The following is a 21,882-nucleotide window of genomic DNA, read 5'->3' as shown; positions in this document are numbered from 1 at the left end:
ACAGTAATGTAGCGCTGCCCCCTCCTCCACCTGTTGCTGTGTGCTGCAGGTGTCCATAGCAACACACAAATCTAACAACTTTTACTGAGGATCGCTCAGCATTTCTGGAGGTTTGGGACCTCAACAACCTGCTGAAATCTGCAAATACTTGAGATCACCTATAAAAATACTGATAACTCTCTATTTTAATAGTTAAAACGTCAAATAAACCTTAATATGAATTAATGTGCCATCTTAGCACTACCACAAAAGCAAATATCCAGTCTATTTTCATGTAGACAACACTGAAAGTCCTTGAAGCCAGTTAGTTTACCAGACTATCGTTCTGAAACTTGAGTCAGTTTGGCACCAAAACTGGCACTAGCCCTCCAGTTCACACCTTCCTTAATGCAGCTTTGCTACGCAAGCTTTACTTTATCTGGAGTGGAACAACAAATCAGAAACATAATCTAGGCCAGAACTACATTTACTGAATGTTTGCTCTATATTTTACCTAACGTTTGTGTATCAGAAACAAAGTAACCGTAAATAAAGGTCATAAATAACAGTTTTAACTGTAATAATTAAAATGTTATATTATTAGGAATTACTGTCTGATTTTTTGGTAATTTTTCAGCAAATACCTTGAAATCATAGCACTGAGAATCTCACATGGCAATATTCTTAATATAAATGGTTGAAAACTTTTCCACAAGATGTAGCAGCTTGTTTTAAAGGAATAATTCCTTAATGTTAAATTTAAACACATGCCGGTTTTACTGGCAGATTATTTTACTTATAACACTGACAATATATTTTGTTATAAGTGAAATAATCTGCCAGCAGAACTAGTAATTTTTATCATTATTCAAGAATTATTTACTTAAACAAGCTCTTATATCTTGCAGAAAAAGGTTTTTAATAGTTCAAATACCAAATATATAACAAATCTAACAAATTATATCTTATGTCAAGAGTACTGAGATATTTGCAGCAGAAACTTGACAAAAATTGCTAAGATTTGTTGTTTTTGCAGTTTATGATAGGCACACATATTAGATTTGCTGTTTTAATACAGTATATTCACATAATGCTAATATTTTAGCAGCTTATATGTTATTTTCCCACAGTTTTCTGTCCATCTAGTGCCGTCCAGTATTTGTCCAGCCATCCTGGGGTGAAGCAGACTGAGGAAAAGGAGGAAGCCAACGCTGAGCTGCTTCACCGCTGCAACATGGTGACTGCCAATCGCAATAACAGCCAATTAGACGAAGGATTCATGAACAAATGGTGAATTCCCAGAAGGCCCAACTTCCCCACTTTGGTCTCCTCAGCTGAGCTCATTGTTGACCATGAAAGGAGGTAATTTAAGCCAATTGAATGTCTGTGTAATGACTCACCCTGCATGTGAGGAGAGCAAACACTGAGAGATGCAAGAAAAAAGGGACTAGTCGATGTTTATTTGTAAGCCATCCTCAGCTCAGGTTACAAAAAAAAATAAAATAAATAAAGTTTACTCAGGTGGAGTATTTCTGTCAGCTTCAATATTCCTGGCAGAAACGTACAGAAAACTGAAAAACAGCTGAAACACTGAGTTTCTTTAAATCTAGACTAAAAACTCACCAGTTTAGAGTTGCTTTTGAATCATAATAAAAGAAACATTTATCAACATATGTTATGTGTTTCAATAGCACTTGATAAAAAGTAACATTTATTACTGGTTTTTCAACTGGTGACTGTATGATGTTTTTATGACTTTATTTTTGTCTGCCTTGTTGCTGAAATGTAAAAATAAATTTGATTGATTGATTGATTGATTGATTGATTGATTGATTGATTGATTGATTGATTGATTGATTGATTGATTGATTGATATTAAACTGATTCAGTAGGTACACTGCAAAAACACCAAATCTTACCAAGTATTTTAGGTCTAGTTTCTATCGCAAATATCTTAGTACATTTGAAATAAGATAAAGCTTGTAGACTAACTTACTGTTTTAAGTCAATAATTCCTTAATATTATTAGTGAAAGAGTTCTAGTTCCACTGGCGCTGTTGCCTAGCAACGCCAGCCTAGCCCAGCCCGTCGCCTAGCAACCCAGTTCAACTGCCAAATGATTCCCTCAAAACATGGGAGGAAATTGTCTTGTTATAAGTGACAGTCAACCAATGGAACCAGCACTTTTTCATCAATATTAAGTAATAATTGACGTAAAACAAATTCCTATATCTTGCTGAAAAGTTACTTGTAAGTTAATACACTTGAAATAAGACAAAGCTAAGATATTTGCACTAGAAACTAGACCAAAATACCTGGTAAGATTTGGTGTTTTAGCAGTTATATATTGCTGTTGTACATAAAAAGGAGATTTTGAAGAATTGAATCTGTGTTATGAGTACTTTTATTGTCAAAATTAAATAAGAATAATAATCTCGTTGATTCAGCTTTCAATAATTAATATTAAGAATATACTGGTGTGAGATTGTAAGGTTTTACAATATTTGCTCAAAAATTAGGTCTTGAAATGTGCTATGTTATTTTACACTAGAAACTAGACCAAAATTCCCAGGTAAGATTTTATGTTTTTGCAGTGTAGACATTAAACTCATCATCAAACAGAAGCTTTTATCCATGTATATGTGAGCTATATTTAGAACAGAAGCGCTGTAAAAACGTTCTGCAATATGCTAAAGCTTAGTGAGCGATGCGTCCACAGGCCTGACCTCACTGTGTTTGTCAGCATGCTGTTGTTGCAGGATCCTCTGGGTTCCCGTAAAGGAAATGACTCAGTGAGACGAGTCTCGAGCTCATTCCTGGAGCCCTGCGATAGCCCACATGCGTATCAGGGGATCCTGATCCTCATTTCTGGACAGAAGTTTCCTTTTGTTTTAAAAAGGTAAATAAACTTGCCCATAAACGTGTAACAATAGAGCTTTCTGTGCCAAGAAAGAAAAAAAAAAAGTCGCCCAAACACCAGGATTTTGGAAAACCATCACTCAAAAAAGAAGAAAAAAGTTTTAACAGCTAGATTTTTGCTCCACATTTTGTGCCAGAACTATATAAACATAGTTGCCAACTCAATTAGGGAGTTGCATAAATGCCAGTCAAAAAAAAAGACCTATGTGGTTTCCCTGTTTGCTGCAGCTCTGTCAACAGCTCACAAAAACTGTTTTGTACACAGTATTTTTTTTGTATGTTCTACATTTTTCTTCCCGCCTGGTATTGCACAGTACGTTATGTCTCAGCACGTTTAAACTCAAAGCCTTTCAGCTGAATAAGAGGAACGCTTTCGCTGCAACCATGAGTGCAGCAATTAAAATTTCAGAAATGAGAAGAGACAGACACCAGCTTACAGCCAGCATTAGAAACTGCAGCTGAGTAATTCTTCAAGCAACACCAGCTTCAGTTGTACTGAAACTTCGGACTTGACTTGGGACGCATTCACACCAGTCCTGTTTAATCTGCTTTAATAAAACTGTTTGTTTGTCTAGACAGTTTGGTTCGTTTTGGTTTGAAGTGGAAATGCTAATCGAGCTCTGATACAGACCAAGAAAGTCGAACTCTGATCCGCCTAAAAATAATAAGTCTTGGTTTGGTTGAAGTGAACTCTGGTGCAGCTTGAATGCATGTGAATGCCAAGCAGACTGGAGGCCGCTCCAAAAGCAGGAAGCGGACTACAATGCAGGGCATTGTGGGTAAGTACAACCAAAACAAACATGCGATGCTAACGTTAGCGGGAGAAATGACTCCTGGTCTTTTAGCAAAGACACAAAAGAAATTCTACAACTGCTAAAATCTGATGCCACTCCATTTTTGTTTTCAGAAGTTGTACTCAGTGTCTTCTTGAGAGGTTTTTGTGTCTTTTCCTTCAGTAGCTCTTGGTGCAGCGCCCCAAGAGGTGGGGAGGGGAATAGTTTTCTAAAGGGTTTAGTTCCTTTGGCACACTGTAGTAGGAAAATGAACCACAGCAGCAGAAAACGCAACAAATGTTGCAATTTTTGTCCCAAATGGATCAGAGTCTACCAGACTTTCAGGTGTGAAAACATCTTTAAACTTCGACTTAGTCGTTTCATCAGGGATGAATTCAAATGAACTGTTGCCTGCTGAACTCATCACAGGAACTACAACGCTCCTAAAAGCGGCTATAAACAGCATAAATGGTGAAGCACTGTTGTGACGCGCTGAAGGGGGCCTGTTAGAAACAGTAGGAGCTTCTTAAAGAGACAGAGACCAATTTCAAGGCATCAGAAACAACTATGATGTGAAGTCAAATTTCTTTTAAGTTATTTTTGCTGTGTGCAGCATTTTCACAACAACTGCAGGTGACATGCTTACTTGATTGTGCAATAAATCATATAATACCCATCCTTTAAGTTGAATGCAAACCATGGGGAGATAATTTCAGCCATTAGAGACTAAAGCAGGATTTGATATTTGACTTTGACCTGAAAGAAGTGACTGGTTGTGAACATTTGTGACATGCCAGATCCAAACGAAGCCTAAGCGAAAACGTCACCTCGAGCAGAGAGGCTTTAAAGACGAGAAAGGAATTTAATCTCTCCTCCTGAGAGCGTTGTACTTTTCCACTCCTCCTCGCTTGTTTATACTGCCTGATGAACTATTTTGGTACAAAAATGAAGCTTTTATGGGATGTAAGACATCAGACATAGCAGAACTTAGTTATGTCTCCAGAGACGACAGTTTAGAAATGCCTTCAATGACCACATTCCACTTCTCCTTTGGTTGCATTTTTTGTTAGTTTCAGTCTGACATTACATTACAAATCCTTCTCCAGGTTCACGTATAACTTGATCAGACTTTCCTTTTTACTCGGTTTAGGAGAAAAGGCCATGAAAAGCAGTGACAACGCTTAAAACCAAGCAGAAGACTCATAAACTGACCTGTGAATCTTGCCTTCACAGGAACAGCATCACTGAACTGTGGGTTTCTGCTGCTTCCTGTCTGTTAAACCACAGTCAGAACAAAATTTCTTTCTCTGTGTAACAACGGAAAGTTCTCAACTCCCCCTCCTTCCTTCTCAAACAACAAACCACGACTCTGATAGGTTCACGCCTACCAGACATATAGCATTTCCTACATGAATCATATAGCTGCTAGATTTATCTGCAGTGGTGATGTAGAACATGCAAATGGTGGCGCTTTCTTAAAAATAAATCAAAGGTTTTTTCGCTAAAAGTCACTATATTTGGGTGTAAAATAGCAAAACTTTGATCTAACTAGCAAGAAATGTTGGATTTTAACCTTTTGACAGCGATGTATTCAAAAAGATCTGAACGTTTTTAATTAAAAGACGACATCTGCCCACATTGATGACACTCTAGGTAGAAACTAACAGCGCAGCTAAACCCAAAACCATTTGTACACGCTCACATCCCTAACTTGGCTCTGAGTCAGTTTCATGTGAATTCTGAGAACGAACTACCAAGTTCCTGTCATCAAGGCTTTCTCGTATGTCAAAATGCGACATAGGTAAACCAACACAAAACACAGTGTGTGTGCAACTGCTGAAACACTTCCACGTCCTTCAAAAACTCTATAAATAAAACTTAAGTTGTGGTTTTGAAATGTGTAAAAACCCAACCAATCCTTCAGTTAAAACCCAACAAATGTCATCGAATTTAGCCGTCGCTATGTCCATGCTGTGAAAAACATCAGAGTCAAAACTACCCCCACCAACCTATTTCTGTAATGTGGCAACAGGCCACATGTCACTGATAGGAAGAACCGCGAAATGTTGTGAAAACAGGACAGGAAATTGCAGAAAAGACTCAGAAAAGACAACTGTGGTGTTAAAACATCACATCGTGATGCGCTGCTGCTGCAGCTGCTGTTTCTGATGTCCGCAAATCTCCTGCACTTTATCACAAGATCTGGATGTTTTATTTAAGGATTGGAGTGAGGATTATCTGCATGAGTTAGACCTCTCTGTTTTCTGATTAACACTTAAGGAAACATCAGCAGAGGTGATGGTACATCCTCAAAGCTTAAGTAATCTGCTATGAGTGATGCAACATTAAATACAAAAAAAAACAAGCCACTGCAGGTTAGTTACGCAACATGGCTTGTTCACCATCGTCTATTTGATTGGCTAAAAACAACTTTTGGTTATCACAGGCTTCATTGTGGAAAAAAGGGCAAAATATAGTATCAATAATGTGCAATATTACAGTTACAACTTAAGTTGTCTATAAAAGCAGGTACGAAATGTTCCTTTCGCCGGATTCATCTTGATACAAAGTCAGTAAGAAACACCCTGTAGCTGGTACCACATTGTGCCTGAAAATGTTGGGTACAACAAACTGCAAAGATACAAAATGGCAAAAGGAGGAAAATAAATTTCAAACACAATTCCCACAAAAAATAACCGTATTGCTCGGGTTAGGTGCTGCTTATTTTTGACATTTTGTACCTAAAAGGTCCATTAAGTTAGCCATCAGTTTGTACCCACCAGAGGATCTTCTGTACCAATTTTAATTGTAATTTAGAAGAAATTATTTTCTCTATTTGGCTTCTCCTCTTTGGTAAAGATAAGCAGTTAATGCGGGTACAATTGGTTTAATCATATTTTAGAATAATCAAAATTGAAAACACTTTAATGAAGTAAAACAAACAGATCTGCCATTATTAGGATACTTGGGTATAAAGTCGTCTTTTTTATCAAAACAGACGTTAAATCAACATAAGGGACAAAATAGTAATATATAAAAGCACAAAGATATTACTCCTGACCCACATTTTGTTCTTCCACTTTTTCCCTCTCGTCTCCATAAACATTAGTATATTAGTCTATAACACATTTCAGATGTCAGTGAAAGTTGATTCAGTTGGCCAAATGTGCCACTGGTTTGTAGAGTTTGCATCAATAATGCCTACATATTATGTCCACTAATCTTTGGTGCCACTATTTCATACCTTGATTTAAAAAGCATCGATATTTTTCAACCATTTTGTTTCAATTTACTTAAATCGTACATTTCCGTCACTTCTTATGCTTTGGTATTTCCACGAATTGGATGTAAATAATCCTTAAAAATTATCAAAACTTATTTGTAACAAACTTCAGGTGTGTGATATCAAACAAAAACTTTACATTACACTCCATTCCCAAATATTTTTGCTCTCATCCCACATCTGAACCTCTTGACTCTTGGAAATATGAACGATTCTAACTCTACATCAAACCAAGATTACTTTGCTATGACCTTTTGCTGGTTAAAATGATTACCGGAAATCGACGTGCCTTTACAGAAGACGTAGATACAAAATATCTCCAAGCCAATCAGTAGAAAAAAGAAAATAAAAGGCTTAGTTTTGTATCAGAAAATCAAAAACAACCAGAATTTAAAAGGTATTACTCCAAACATAACAGCATTGCTTCAGTTCAAATACAGTCTTTCTGATTGCATTGTTCATCTCAAAAAGTAGCATGTTTGATAGCATCTACATTGCTAGTCACTCCATTTTCACAAGTGAATAAAAAACATGCATGTCAGTACAAGAGTGTTGGTTGCTCATTACTGCCCAGCTTACACTCTTTTCCTCTGCTGTAGTTTGGCTGCCGAGTGGCAACTACCTGAGGCTTAAAGAGACGGGAAATTCTCATTTTCCCTTAGAAAACTTGACCAAATATCTAATTAAAGATAAAAACAGACTAAAGCATGATTTTTTTTCAGCCTCAAGCACATTAGATGAGATTGGTGACAACTGGAGCTCAAAGTGTTTACATTCATACCAATACCAACATGTTACAGCACAGGGCCGCGGCCCGGTGCTGGGAAGAGAGGACACAATACCCAGAAAATACCTGCAGCCTGCTCCAAACCTGAACATACAAGATGAAAAAGACGACATCCCTCTTTTACTTCAAAATATGAACATCAACTACAACACAACAGCTTGCTGTCTTCGACGGACAGAAATCAATTTGTAGTTTGTCTACAGTTTGAACTTTGTCAGGACAAATTTCAATAATTGAACGATTCACAATGAACGATAATTTGTTTACAGTACACTTTGAGGTATGTGCTCAGATAGAGCGCAGGAGGCCCAGTGCTCCAAGTCGGATTCGAGGCTGGATAGGGGACCCGGCTGCGCATACCAAACAGGTCTGGACACACGCAGGCGCATGCGTCCTCCCACCGTCAGGTATGCAGAAATATCTAACACACCTTGGGATGGAGCAGAGAGCGAGCAGGCAGGGAAACAATAATGATTTCTGCTTTATGTGTCAAGCTTCTCCGACAATAGCAGCCTGGAATCTGGAAACGACTGTTTGCTGTTCTTCCCCTCAGGCATGAAGGAGGTATATTGGGCTGCAACAATGTTTCTATGTCTGGAAGTCGGACCACATTTGGGTTGCAAGTTGTAAAAACTTGAGAAATTTGCCAAGTAATGAGCAACATACTGTACATGTATGTTGGCAACACAAGGCAACAACAATGTATCTCAGAATTCAAACAAGAGTAAAGTAGTGCAGAAATATAGGTTGCATTTATTTCTGCAACCTATACCGGGAGACATATTTTTAAATGAAATGTTGGTGAGAAACCCTTTGCCTTTCCAAGTGGAAGTTATAGTTTTAGGTTTTCTACTTCATAGTTGTGTTAAATGTTTTCTAAATCTGCCAATTAACACATAAACTAACAAAACAACTAGCTAAATAAACTAAAATGGTCACTTATTTCTTTTGCAAATATTACACAAAGTATTATATACATGTTACCAAGGGAAAAAATATTCAGCTTACATTTTACTTTGAGATTACATGTCACGTCAAAACTAAACTAACATGGATTACCTTTTCTCCAAATGTGTATCCTTATATGAAAAATGTTCTGAACATAAAAGTAACCCAGTACAAAATTGTCTTGTCATATAAATTCTTAATATGAGAGAAAATTAGATTTAAAGAGGCTTTTTTTACTGGCAAATACCACACATGCTAAAATGAAGCTAACAAAGTATTAGCAGGAATGATAGTATTAAACTAGAAAACTACAAAACTGGCAGTTATCTATTGTATATCAATACAATTGATATTGTATGGAAATACAATATCAAAATATAGACTATGCTGTACAAGAAAACAAAAGCGGAATTTTGTTTTTTAAGTAGGCTTAAAAAAACAAGCTAGCTAGCATGAGCAAACAGAAAGGGCAAGAAGAAAGTAAATAAGAACTTAAACGTCTTTAAGGAAGCTGAAAATTACTTGCTCACAATTTCCTTCAAAGCAAGTAAAATGTTATTTATTTGATGTATTTAGTAACATTCATGCTAATGGTAGTAAGAGGGATACAGACACTGTTTGAGACATTAGAAATTGAAACTGCTGTAGATATTTACAAATATTATATAATGTTTAAGCAGAGACTTGTTAGCAAAACAAATAGTACACAATGTTTTTAAAAATTTGTCGTTTCAATATCACTAATATATTCTGTCTTTTAATAAATGTGCCAGAGTGAATGAAAATATCTCGTTACATGTACTATAAAGTAAAACTACCCCTCTCCCACCTGTTGCTGCACACTGATTGTTGGACGAAGGCTCTTTTTTTGGCTTTTTGGATATATTTTCGGTCCTTTAAGACATTGACAGTTGCATGTCTGCATTTATGTATCATCTAATAACAATGGACATAAAACTGTAAAAAAATTTTCATCTATATAGCCATATAATGTTATAATTTTTTGTTTTACTTGTGTAAATACTGTAAAATGCATTTTTACTGAAGGTTATCAGACACTCAGTGTCTCACTCTGGCCAGGACTAGTTGAAAAGTTAAACACAGCAGTTTACACCTTCTGCAGAGCTGTTCTTAAAACTTCTGCAGCTCATGTTTCGGTTTAAGAAATTATAATAACTTAATCAGTGCTCCCCGTCTGATCACTGGTGAAGCCTTACAGATGGGCCCACTCGCTCTGAGACAGCCCAGCTCCCCTCCAAGAATTAAGTCTGATCTGATTTCACACCATTGGATACTGGGTCAGGTGTCACTCTCCAACGTTTCTATCTAATCTTGACGCCAGTAAATGTGGCCCGTTCCAGGATCTGAGCACAGAGGTGCGGAGTCACTGCATTTGAGATACCAGCTGCATATTTTAAACACAAGCAGAGGAAAAACTCGCACAGCAATGTGACTCAAACTAATGACCGTGAGGGCTGCATTCTTCATGTATTACGATCTTACTTCTAATTCAAGCACTCGAGCCCGATTTAAAGCTGCAGTAGGTAGCTTTTATGAAACTGTATTTTTTACATATTTGTTAAAACTGTCACTGTATCATAACAGTTTGGAATCAGACAGATAATCTGTGAAAAAAATTATCCTCTGCCTTCTCCCAGTGCTAACTAGAAACAACCAATCAGAGCCCAGAGTCGGGTCTTAGTGCTCTCAGTCACAATCTGGACTGGTGCTGCTGCTAGCATAGCCTGTTGTGAATGCTAGGCTAGTTAGCATGGCCAAAAATTACGGTGGATAAACAGTTTTCCTGTACTGTTAATTTAAAAACAATTCAAACCCGCGATAAAATGTCACACAATAACGTAACTTTAATAAAAAATATTTTTTTGCATATTTGTTGAAACTATCACTACATCGAGACAGTTTGGTATGAGACAGATGATCTGAGAAAACAAGCTCCTCTGCCTTCTCCCAGCGGTAACTAGAATCAACCAATCAGAGCCAGGAGGCGGGTCTTAGCGCTGTCAATCACAATCTCATGTGACGCTGCAGCTAGCATAACATATTGTGAATGCCAGGCTAGTCAGCATGGCCACCAATGATGGGAGATAAACGCTTACAACTTACGTTGTAAGTTGTTTCTCCACCATTAGCACATTTAGCAGCAAGTACATAAGGTTGATTGATAGAGCAAAGACCCTCCTCCGGGCTCTGATTGGTTGGTTTTGGTCGGGAGCAGTGCATTTCTTCACACGGCAAGAGAAGCTCAGAGAAGAAGTGGAGGAGATCAATCTTTTCACAGATTATCTGTTTCGTAACAAACTTTCATAACATTCTTTGTAAATGTTACATATTGCAGTTCTAAATGTTTTCTACAACTTGGTCTGTATGCCAACAGATTTAATCCCGCACACATCAAACAATGGTTTATATTACTTATATGGAGAAGTGTTTGGGACGTGAGCAGGAAGCAGAAGGACAGTCTGCCTGGGTAGGTCAATATTTGAGAGAGCTTTATGAAATATACTTGTTTACGATCGTCAGCCGATGAGGAAGGTGCAGCCTGGGTGCAGGAGATGAAGACAATAAACTACCTGTTTAGACACAGAAGTGGTGAGCGGGGTTCATATAACAACATATTTACACTGCGGTATTGTTCCACCATATTAAGGATGTACAATAATTACACGAGAAGCAGAGGCACAAGATAAGAACATGAGTTCAACCAAACATGATGGTTTTCAGGAAGATGGACATAAGTAAGGAATCAGTTTATCCTCTGGTGCTACTTTGAATAAAGAGGCCCGACAGTCGGTCTCCAGAGGGGCCGAGGTTGTGTTATCCTGATGAGAGTCACAATGCAAAAACGCAAAGGTAAACAAGGAGTGGCTGTTGCTTGGGAACACAGAGAGGGAGAGGGCTGTAAAGCAGGACCTGCAGTACGGGAAAGAGAGAGCAGGTGGGCCTCAAACTGCTTCTACCAGTACAGAAAATACCAGTTACCAACTGGAGTCACAAAAACTAATTAGTAAAAATTTCTGGTAAGTGTGGGTCAATTGGCGGTGTCAAGGTGTACTGCTAAAGTTTTCTATTCTACACATTAAAGTCCTTTCAATGAGGTACCAGAGAAATGATTGCTGCTTTCTCCCCTTTTGTTGCTGCCGTTTTCCTTCAAACAGGGCTGGACGATATGGATGAAAAACTTATCACAATGTAAGTGTTTCATATCTCTTAGTCTCAGTAATTATTGATTTGTTGTTTTTGTCTTAAATATCTAAAATCCTATCAAACTGGCGGTGTGATCTTTTCTGTTTTATCAATGCAATGTTGTATTTTTATTTTTAAGCAGTTAGAGGAAAACCTTAAACTGCTGCTGCAGGAGTTTTTTAATAGGGTGTTGCTAGGTAACCACAGAGTGAGTGAGTTAGTTAATTCCACCAACTTTGATTAGCTAGATGTGAGACGTAGAGTAGATAAAGTCTTTCCTCTAAAGCCTACATCTCCCAGAATGCTGTGCGGTTCTGAATCAGAGTTCAGTCAATATTGTATAGATTCAATATTCCATCAGATGTGTTATTTATTTCTATTGATTATGTGTCTATTGCAATATAAAATGTTATTGGTTTATTGTCCAGCTTTACTTTCAAATAAAAAAAGACAAGTTCGTCAGTTTGGGATATTGTTGGTCATGAAAAGCATCGACAGTCAGCGTTTGGAAAGAAAAGATAATGCTGCTTAAAAGCCACACATCTTTTTTGTGCTTTTTATAGCGTCGTTTCACGCTATAAAAAGCACACCATTCTAAATGCTTCTACCAAATTTGGTAAAAAATTTTATTTAGCCTATGTGTGAAAGCCAACATAGCAACAACAACTATAAAAATTGTGTATTATTTTAAAAACTTCACAAAAATAAGTAAATTGTTAATAACTTTATTTCTACTGCCCCATGATAAGTCAGAAGCTAAAGAAAAAAATGCTATTCTACTTTACAACATCACAACTTATCCCTTCTCAGAAAAATGTAAAAGAAAACATTATCAGTTCTGCAGAATGTAACTGGAAATAAAATGCAGGACAGTTTGCAGCATGTACAATTTATATGTCGCATTGTTTTTATGTGCATTTTCCTGAAAAAATGACTGCTGCGTGCAAAAGGGACTTACTTAAAATGCAGCGTGAAAGCACCGACACCAAGGCTGTGCATGAAAGTTTATAGGCAAATACTCATGCAGGAGTTATTTAAAGCTGGGGTGTTCATGCATTCACATCAAAAAGAAGAACTGTCCTCTTTAAATATTACTGCAGAGAAACTTCAAACTAAATAAAACATTTACAAGTCACCCACATCGTTATAGTTTTAGAGGCAAGTCTTATTAGAAAATGTGCAGTTAAAGTTGAGCGTAAAGATAAACATTTAATTGATGAATACACAGTTTGGAGCCATGAGCATGGCAGGTTTTCCATATGAGAATCTGCTGCTGATGCTTGCAGACAGACATCACTGCAGCTGGATGTCTGGGGCAAGAATGTCTGGAAAACATGTGGGAAATCAATTTCCCTCTGTGCTTAGATCAAAACAGATCGTTCTGTACCACACATTGTTTAAATCAGCACAAGATAAAACCTATTTCAGTCCTAATAAGTCAGTTTTATGTTCACACACATCTCGCACATGGGAGTGGATTTCTGCATGAAGTCACCTCCTGCAGGGTGGAACCACATAATTGGAAAGAACAACACTGCACCATGGATGTGTTTTCAGGCCACTTCAGAAAAGCAAGCATAAAGGCATAAATACATCATATTTCTACAACCAATGCAGTAGCAAATGACTCGCTTGAAGACAGAGTTGAACAGAGATCTGTAATGGAAATTTTTATGATGCTCTGCATGTTGCTTTTATCTAGGATGAAATAAACCTGCGTCTCAAAGCTGCCTTCACCCACGCAAACAAATCATAGTAGATAAACATATACGACCTTCGTGTTGATGACATGAGGTATAAAATTAAAAAGGTATGGAAAACTGTCTGATTTCTGGTTTTTACTGTCTGGTTTGCACCTCAACTAAGAAGAAAACTTTTTATTTTCCAGCCTAGGATCCTTCACCTGGCTGAAACATTATTCTGAGTAAATGCCTTTGATTAAGACTACGATTATACAATACCTAATTTAAAGTTTCACATAACTGTACCTAAATGCCTTCGATTACTATCAGGGCTAGGATTGCAGCCATGTTGAAAGACTTTGCTCTCACAGAAGCATTACATAATCACAACACGTCATAAAAAGGTGTGTCACAATGCCCCATATATCTCATTTATGGGCATTTTGACCCTCTTTTAATCTAAAATCACAAAACCTTGCTCTGAGTTTCAGCCTGACCGATGTACTCAGCCTATAAGATGAAAATACCCAACAAGTTCAGCAAACAAGTTTAATTTTTAGTTCTTGATGGCTTTATATTAATATATTAATCTTTATCTAAACATCTTCACTATAGCAAAAGTGAAAATCTGAGAGATAAAGAAAGAAGTTAATGATCTGTACTAGAATAAGGTCAGTACACTCTACAAGTAAAGAAAGGAGTCTGCTTTTATTACTCTACAAATAGAGATGTGGCCCATCCAATCTAGTATAAATATCACGCTTGATAATCAGGTAATTCCTGGAGTGGATAGATCTATACATAGATCTGTAATCTTTAAATTACAGTTCTCTGTTTAATACAGAGAGCGGCAGATATTTTAGTGTTAGAAATGAGGAAATATGAAACGTTGATGTGTTTTGGGAAAATTGTTTTAGGGAGAACTGCAAGTTCTCACAATAACAACTCCAAGAGTTCAACAGAGAAGGAAAAAAAAGCAACAGCTGGGACACAGAAACTTGTTTATTTTATTTTATTTTTTACTTTTAACATCCATCTGTCAAGAATCACACCTGATTTGGAAATGCCAGCAGCCTGTTGGAAGTTTCTCACGTTTTACAACCTAAGAGATCAACATAGAGGCTATGTTGATACCAGCTAGCAATGCTAACAGCACTAGCTATGCTAATCGCTAAACGTTTTTAAAACTGGTTATAATCATCATACATTTTCTCTCTGTTTTTGACAAAAGGATTTTATAGGATTTTAGTCAAATTAGGTTGATGTTTTTGTCAGACCTTTTATCAATAACACAGTTATTTTTTGTGAATACTAAACAATTGCTTGAGTCAGACGGGAGCTAGCTAAAAGGTTGTTAGCTTGCTCTCTGTTGTGGAGTCTATTGTGCTCCACACATTTTAGCACAAATTTTATTGATTTAACAGCTTTACAGCATAACCTTAAAATAGACACAAAACCATTGTTATGGTATTAACTTTGTGTCACCCTATCAAAGGTATAAATTCCACAACAAATAAATTTCCTAATAAAAATTTTAGGAATTTAAAAATAACTGTATTGACCTCTGTAACTCAATTAAGAATATAGAAAATCTGTAACAACAGGATAAATCTCAGCCTTCAATCCCTATTCAGTTCCGATTTATTAAAGATTGAGGAAAAAATATAGACTATTAAATAACAGCCATTAAAATTCTGAAGGGAAAAATTTAAGAGGTGAATCGTGGATTAAAATCTAAATACTCTGCATATCTCAGGCCTGTCTTCATAAAAACATTCTTCAGATTTGATGATCACAGTATTACTGAGAAAAGGCCAGCCAGTCCCAGCATGTTCCAAGTATGAGAGAGTTGCAACACGGAGACACCATTGCTCAATCAATTTAATTTTATTTATCAAGGGAGAGCTTGTCCCAGTACCTGCTGCTCAAATGCACAACTAGATACAAAATGTGCCTTGCTCAGAGGCACAGTAGCAGCTAAAGCAGAAGAGAAAGTTAAACATTAACTTTCCCCACCCAGATTTCATTTTTTTTTTTTTTTACAGAAATTAAACTTCCCATTACAAGTTCTCCGACCGTTGGGCCAAAATCCATTTCAGGCAGAGATTATAACTTCTAAAGAGAAATGCAAAACAGCGTTACACTTTCTCATGTTAATATTTTCCATCTACGTTGACCAAAAATAAGGTACTCTAGGGAAATAAAACAGAGTTTCACTATGAGTCGGATGGTTTCCTGGAGTCACCTCAATTACGCGGCAGATGTCCTGGAACTACAGGTCACCTGACAGCAAGTAAGAGATTTCAAAACTTGTAAAACTGGCCATAAACAACCTATTATGGCTGTACAGACTTCACTAGAGTGGAAAAGATTTATTGCGGTAGTTTTATTTAGCTGATCAGCCTAAGACAAATATAACCAAAGGCATGAAAACTTCTCGCCTCCAACTCAATATTCTAAATGAATGGATGTTAGAATGACACTTGACACCAACCGACTATTTAAACAGAACCGTGAAACAGCCCTACATGGCAACAGATATTGGGTTGGGTGGAGGCTAATAACATCAGACGATTCTTAACGTTGTGGGAAAATACTCTGACAGATTGTTTCTACTCCTTTTAACAAGTTCTCAGTAAAAGTTACCAGATTTTCTAAGAATCTGTAGACTACACAGGATAAAAGCAGAGCTGCCCCTCCCCTACCTGTTGCTGCACACCTACTCGTTTTCAATAAAGATAAATTCACAGTTCAAGATGTAAGCTTAAAAAGAGCATTGTCATCTACCATTATTTTGAAGTGAAACTTGAAATAAAATAGCCTAATGTTCTCTGAAATACAGTTTCTACAGATTTAATACAAAGATTAGGAGCCCCTCCCCCACACGTTGCTGCACACAGCCAGTCAACTGAATGAACAAAGGCAGCACTTTTAGATGACTAGCTATTAATATATCACCTAGTTCCTCTATAAATAAAAAAAAAACATTCTGCGCAATAAATATATGTAGTAACGCAGCAATGTAAAAAAAATATTAATAATTAAATATTCATGTATGCGTTGTTTTACAGGTAATTCTCCCTTTTCTGTATTAAATAAAAGTATATTTTATGTGAATTCAATGGTGGTATTCACATGAATTGTAGATTATTTACCGAGGAAAATCAAGAAATTTCCGGAGAGCTTGAGCTCCTCCAAACCAGCAACCTAAAATTTCCTCATGACATTATTTCTAAAGTCGCAGGACTAGGCTTCTCAGATTTATTTCATGCCTTAGAGGGATTATGAGGGATGATGAGTTCCTGTGAAAATCTAAGTGGTTACCTGCAGTAGATAATTATCTTCATTTAGTGTAAATCCAGACTAATTAATGCCAGAACCTAATAGCTTGTCCAAGCAGGTGAACTTCTATGGTCTTAAAACACCTGTAAACCTTCACACAGTCGTCGTTGTAGGATTGGGGCATTTATTTATATTTTTACAGGGAAGCCAGTGATTATTTACACAGGAAACAGAGGTTAGAGTCGTTGTGCCACTAATGGTCTTCCTGTTTTTATCTCTGATAAAAAAAGGAAGGTAGTGGAAAAGTCAATAATGTAGCATTCACTTAAATCATTCATTTTTACGTTACCTTCCTTCATTATGAGACAGTTACTCTAAAACAGTCAGACCAGGCTAAGCATTGTTTCTTTATTCTAAATTATTTTTTATACACCAGTAACAGTAATAGCAAAGACAGGATAAGCTAGGTTTGCATAGAATGAAACATTAGTAATCTTCAGCAGACAATTATTTATTGTTGATGTTTTACTTCCAAACTTTTCTGTCAACTTTGAAACATTTTTAATAAAAAAAAAAGAAGAAGAAAAACATGGTGGGGAAGTGGACTAGCGTAGCGCCCCTACCACCAGGCTTAGCTAGATTTTTGGAGGAAACTCTGAAATACTACAGATTTCAGAAGTACTTTTATGAGTAAAACATATTTTTTTTAATGTAATTTGGTACTACACAGATAAAAACTAATTTGATTTGACTGATAAAATCATATTTTAGCACACAACTGTTATCTTGATGTTCTATTTAAGTGGGCCTCTGGAGTCTTGAGGGCCACATAAATAGCTTTGGCGGGCCAGATCTGGCCCACGGGCCTCCAGTTTGACACGCCCCTTTTTAGAGCACATTCAGTAAGTGTTTCACAGAGGATGCTCATCGGTGCTGCCCAACCCAATACCTCAATTTCCATGTATAAAAAGTTGGTTTCCATATAAATAAAGTCTAAATGGAAAAATTACGATGTGCTGAGATGTTCTGAAAATAGCATTTATAATGTAGAAGTAGAAGCTTTGTGACTCCAACCAACATTTATTTATACTAAATGAAAACACCAAGCGCATTATCTACTACAGGTAAGATACTGCCTGCTTATAAGCTTCTAACCGAACCCGAGTTTTAAAACACATGCAATCAAGGCTTGTTTACACGTTTCTTACAGGCTGGATGTATAGTTTGCATGCATTTATCACAGCTGATGTTTGTCCTACCTGAACACAAACACTGTTTATTCTTTTCAGAGTTTCTGCCTGGAACATGAAACACAATAATCCCTCCATTTTTACATATCTCAAAACACTGAAACTGTAGTAACGCAGCAAAACCCGCCTCCTCTCGTCCTCATCGCGGGCCTCCTCTTGCAACGTCCCGGTCCTCTTGCCCAAGCCCTAATGATCTAATTACAGGCTAAACTTGTTGACTTTGTATAGAAAGAAGAGCCAACTGCCATCCTGTCCCCTACCCCACTTCTTCCTGCTCCTTATCAGCCCCCAAATGAGATTCACACAGTGTCACAAAACAGCAGCTCCTCTGAGGTGATACTGTGAGACACGAAGGCCTCATTTACAATACAAATCAGGGTGGGAAAAGAGGAGAAATTTAGGACAAATGCAAACTCAGACCAGGTCAACAACAGAGTCATTCACACACAAATGCTAAAGGGTATGAGAATAAATATGCAGAGTAAACACTTTTTCTCTTTCCCAGTTGAAAAAGACCTGAACTGCAGATAAAGAAATGCAGCTCTGGAAAAAATAAAGAGACCACTGCACTGAAAACCTCCTGGTTATTCCACCAAATACTGATTTCTGAACTCTTAAAACATTAGTATTGCTGTTTCTAAATGAACATTAACTTGTTTTCTTTTTTGTTATTTTGACCATTTCTCATTTTCTGCAAAGAAATAAAAACTTTTTGCTTGTAATTTCAGAGACATGTTTGTCAATAGTTCATAGAATAAAAGAACAATGTTTATTTAACTCGAACATATACATATAAAAAGTAAAATCAGAGAAACTGATCATTTTAAGTGGTCTCCTATATTTTCCCAGTGCTGTATTTCAGCTAACTTTTTCATGAAAATGATAATGAATAATAATAAAATAATTTCCATAATTCAGTGTTTTTTCAATATGTTCAACCAAAGTTGAGCAGCTTCATCTCCAACTGAATTGGGTGTGAATGCATCTCAGGCTGCAAGCGCGTTTGTGCAGTACTCCAGCATGCACACTGTGTTTTCTTGTGGTCCCCAAAGTGCAGACTGGGTTTCTGGTAAAACAGGAAGCAAGCTTTTATCTTTGCTGCTCGGAGCAACTTTTAGAAACAGCTTCTCAAAAACGTTAAGGAGAATCATTTGGTTCAAAGGAGGGCAAATGTAAAAAAAAAACACAGATTAAGAGGAGGTCATCTTTACATGCACAAAAGAGGAGGCATACGACTAACGTTTAAACTTTCCAGTGAGCACAAAAAGACATCCGTCCACGTTACAAGAAAAGTGACATTCTGTTCTGGTGAACTTAAGATTTGATGCATGAAGCAGTGCATGACTGACTTTACACAGAAAGAATCGCTGGAGGCGAAAACCGCCGCAAAAAAGCCGCTTTTTTGATGTTCACCTAGAGGACAGCAGAAGCCCGCGACAGATTAAAATCAATTTGGTCAGTAATTACTGATTAACACACCATGAAAAATAGATGTGGGTTTGGTCCAGGGGCTTGCAAAACTCTGTTCCCGCCCTTGGTTCAACACCCCTTATAAGGCAACAATTTGTAAAAGAAATGCAAGAGACAAGCATATCAGTTAAAGATCGCTGCGAGAGTTTCTAAAAACAATGTGCAAAAACCAAAGAAAAATCAAGTTTGAAACCCTTTTTATAAGATAAAGTTCAACAACACAGTTTCTATAAAGCAACTTAGGTTTAATATAAACCACAATGATCATAAAACAGTAAAATTTATGTAACTTTTTCCATGATTAAGATGTGAAACAGAAGTAAGCGTGGAAACAAATGAGAGGTTCTTCAGTTGAACTGGAATAACTTGTTAAAGTTCCTGAGAGACCTTTGACAGGACAAGGTGTGTAACTGAAAAATGTCATAAAGTCAGGTTTCAAATTAACTTCTTTTCTGTTTTTAATGGGACTGATACCAAATATACACCCAATTTAAACCCAAATATGACAATCAAATGTTACATTTATAAAAATGTTGATCAATTTCTGAAGATTGGCTTCAAACAGCACGACCAAAACGGCTTCAATTATCGGATTAAGCGAGAAGTTTACATGAGAGTTGTTCATAACTGACCTCAAAGACACTGGATTCGGATGACAGGATCCATTATAGCGATCGAACAAGAGTCGATCGCACCGACCATTGGAAAAAAAAGAGACAACAAGAAGGTGAAACTGGGAATAATCCAAGACGTATTCAGATGAGGGGGAAAGGTGCCTAAAGCCCTGAAGTGGCCAGACCCACGCCTCTTCCTCACACTGACAAAACAAAAAAAAATTACACAGGAGGGGGAAAAAACACGACAATGCAATGGCTGCTGTTTGAAACAGGAAAAAAAGCAGAAGTGTAGTGAAGCAACTTGTCCTCTCCCTATGAGTCACGCAGCGCGGTCGCCATTGGTAGAGACGGCCCGAGGCGCAGGGCCTTCACCTGGCCAATCAGCGAGGAGCATGCAAATGGTTTCAGGTGAGTTGTGCTTGATGGATGACGGCTGAGGGGGGAGGGAAGACCAGAAACAACCAACATGGAGGCCACACCTAGAACGGGCTGAAAGACGATCGACAGGTTCCTCCAGCAGAGGCAGAGGAGTGCTGGAGGTGTAAGTAAACAATCGGACAGGTATGCCTTCACTTTAGACTTTGACCAAACAATAAGGGCCAAGCAGGTGATTAAAATCAGCATGAGAGAGATACATGCTCTCTCCCTTTAAAATATGAAAAAGCCATTCTGAGGATTTAAATTAATCAGTTTGGTGATGTAGTTTTATTATGCGCCCATTTTCCAAAATATATTTTCTATGATCACTGGGGCAGCTTACTATCAAGGTTATTAAAGTTAACCAAGACTAACGAAATAAGAAAAACTGAAAATATTTTTATCAAAGCTGCTGTTTATAAAAGTATATTTTTGTACATAGTTTTACAGTTTGGTATGAGACAGACAATCTGTGAAAAAATTGATCTTCCAGTGCAAGAAACAACCAACCAGAGCGAGGAGGTGGGTCTTAGCGCTGTCAATCACAATCTAATGAGGCGCTGCTCGTCTCCTCTTTCCCTCACCCCACTTCCTTTCTGTTACATTGCAGCTAGCATAGCATGGCTAGTTAGCATGACCACAGATGATCGCAGATAAACAAATTTCCTATAACAGTAATTTGTTTCTCCCCTATCAGCACATTTAACAGCGAGTACATGAGGATGATTGACAGCGCTAAGACCCTCCTCGAGGCTCTGATCGGTTGTTTTTGATCAGTAGCGTTGTGTTTCTTCAGACAGCAGCAGTAGCTCAATGAGTAGTTGAAGGAGTTTGATCTTTTCACACATTATCTGTCTCATGTTATAATGTTAGGAAATTGTGACAGTTTTAACAAATATGTAAAAAAAATTAATTCTCTATAAGAGTTGCTTACTGCAACTTTAACTGCAGGGTTTCCCCAGTGTATTATAAGCCTGGCGGCCCTCTATGCTTTACTAGCTCCCCCGCCAGGCTAAGCGTGCGTCCGTCCGTCCGTCCGTCCGTCCATCCATCTTCTTCCGCTTATCTGGGGTCGGGTCGCGGGGGTAGCAGCTTCAGAAGGGAGGCCCAGACTTCCCTCTCCCCAGCCACTTCTTCCAGCTCTTCCGGGGGAATCCCGAGGCGTTCCCAGGCCAGCAGAGAGACATCGTCCCTCCAGCGTGTCCTGGGTCTTCCCCGGGGCCTCCTCCCGGTGGGACGTGCCCAGAACACCTCACCAGGGAGGCGTCCAG

At 37.7% G+C, this 21,882-nt stretch overlaps 1 protein-coding gene across 2 annotated transcripts in view; it reads right to left on the bottom strand.

Annotated features, from left to right (window-relative positions):
* Window positions 1-21,882, bottom strand: part of elf4 (E74 like ETS transcription factor 4) — a 63,773-nt gene that overhangs the window by 25,979 nt on the left and 15,912 nt on the right. Inside the window, exon 1 of one of the 2 annotated variants that reach the window (XM_014468942.2) lies at window positions 20,210-20,489. The exons of the other annotated variant lie outside the window; for it this stretch is intronic. The gene's annotated coding sequence lies outside the window, so the exon portion shown is untranslated. Of the gene's footprint in view, window positions 1-20,209; window positions 20,490-21,882 lie in introns of those variants that run through there. 2 annotated transcript variants of the gene reach the window in all.

The sequence above is a fragment of the Xiphophorus maculatus genome, chromosome 23 (genome assembly GCF_002775205.1).
Source record: "Xiphophorus maculatus strain JP 163 A chromosome 23, X_maculatus-5.0-male, whole genome shotgun sequence".
Classification (NCBI taxonomy): domain Eukaryota; kingdom Metazoa; phylum Chordata; class Actinopteri; order Cyprinodontiformes; family Poeciliidae; genus Xiphophorus; species Xiphophorus maculatus.
The sequence above is the reverse complement of the archived record's forward strand: the minus strand, read 5'-3'. Positions and strand labels throughout refer to the sequence as shown.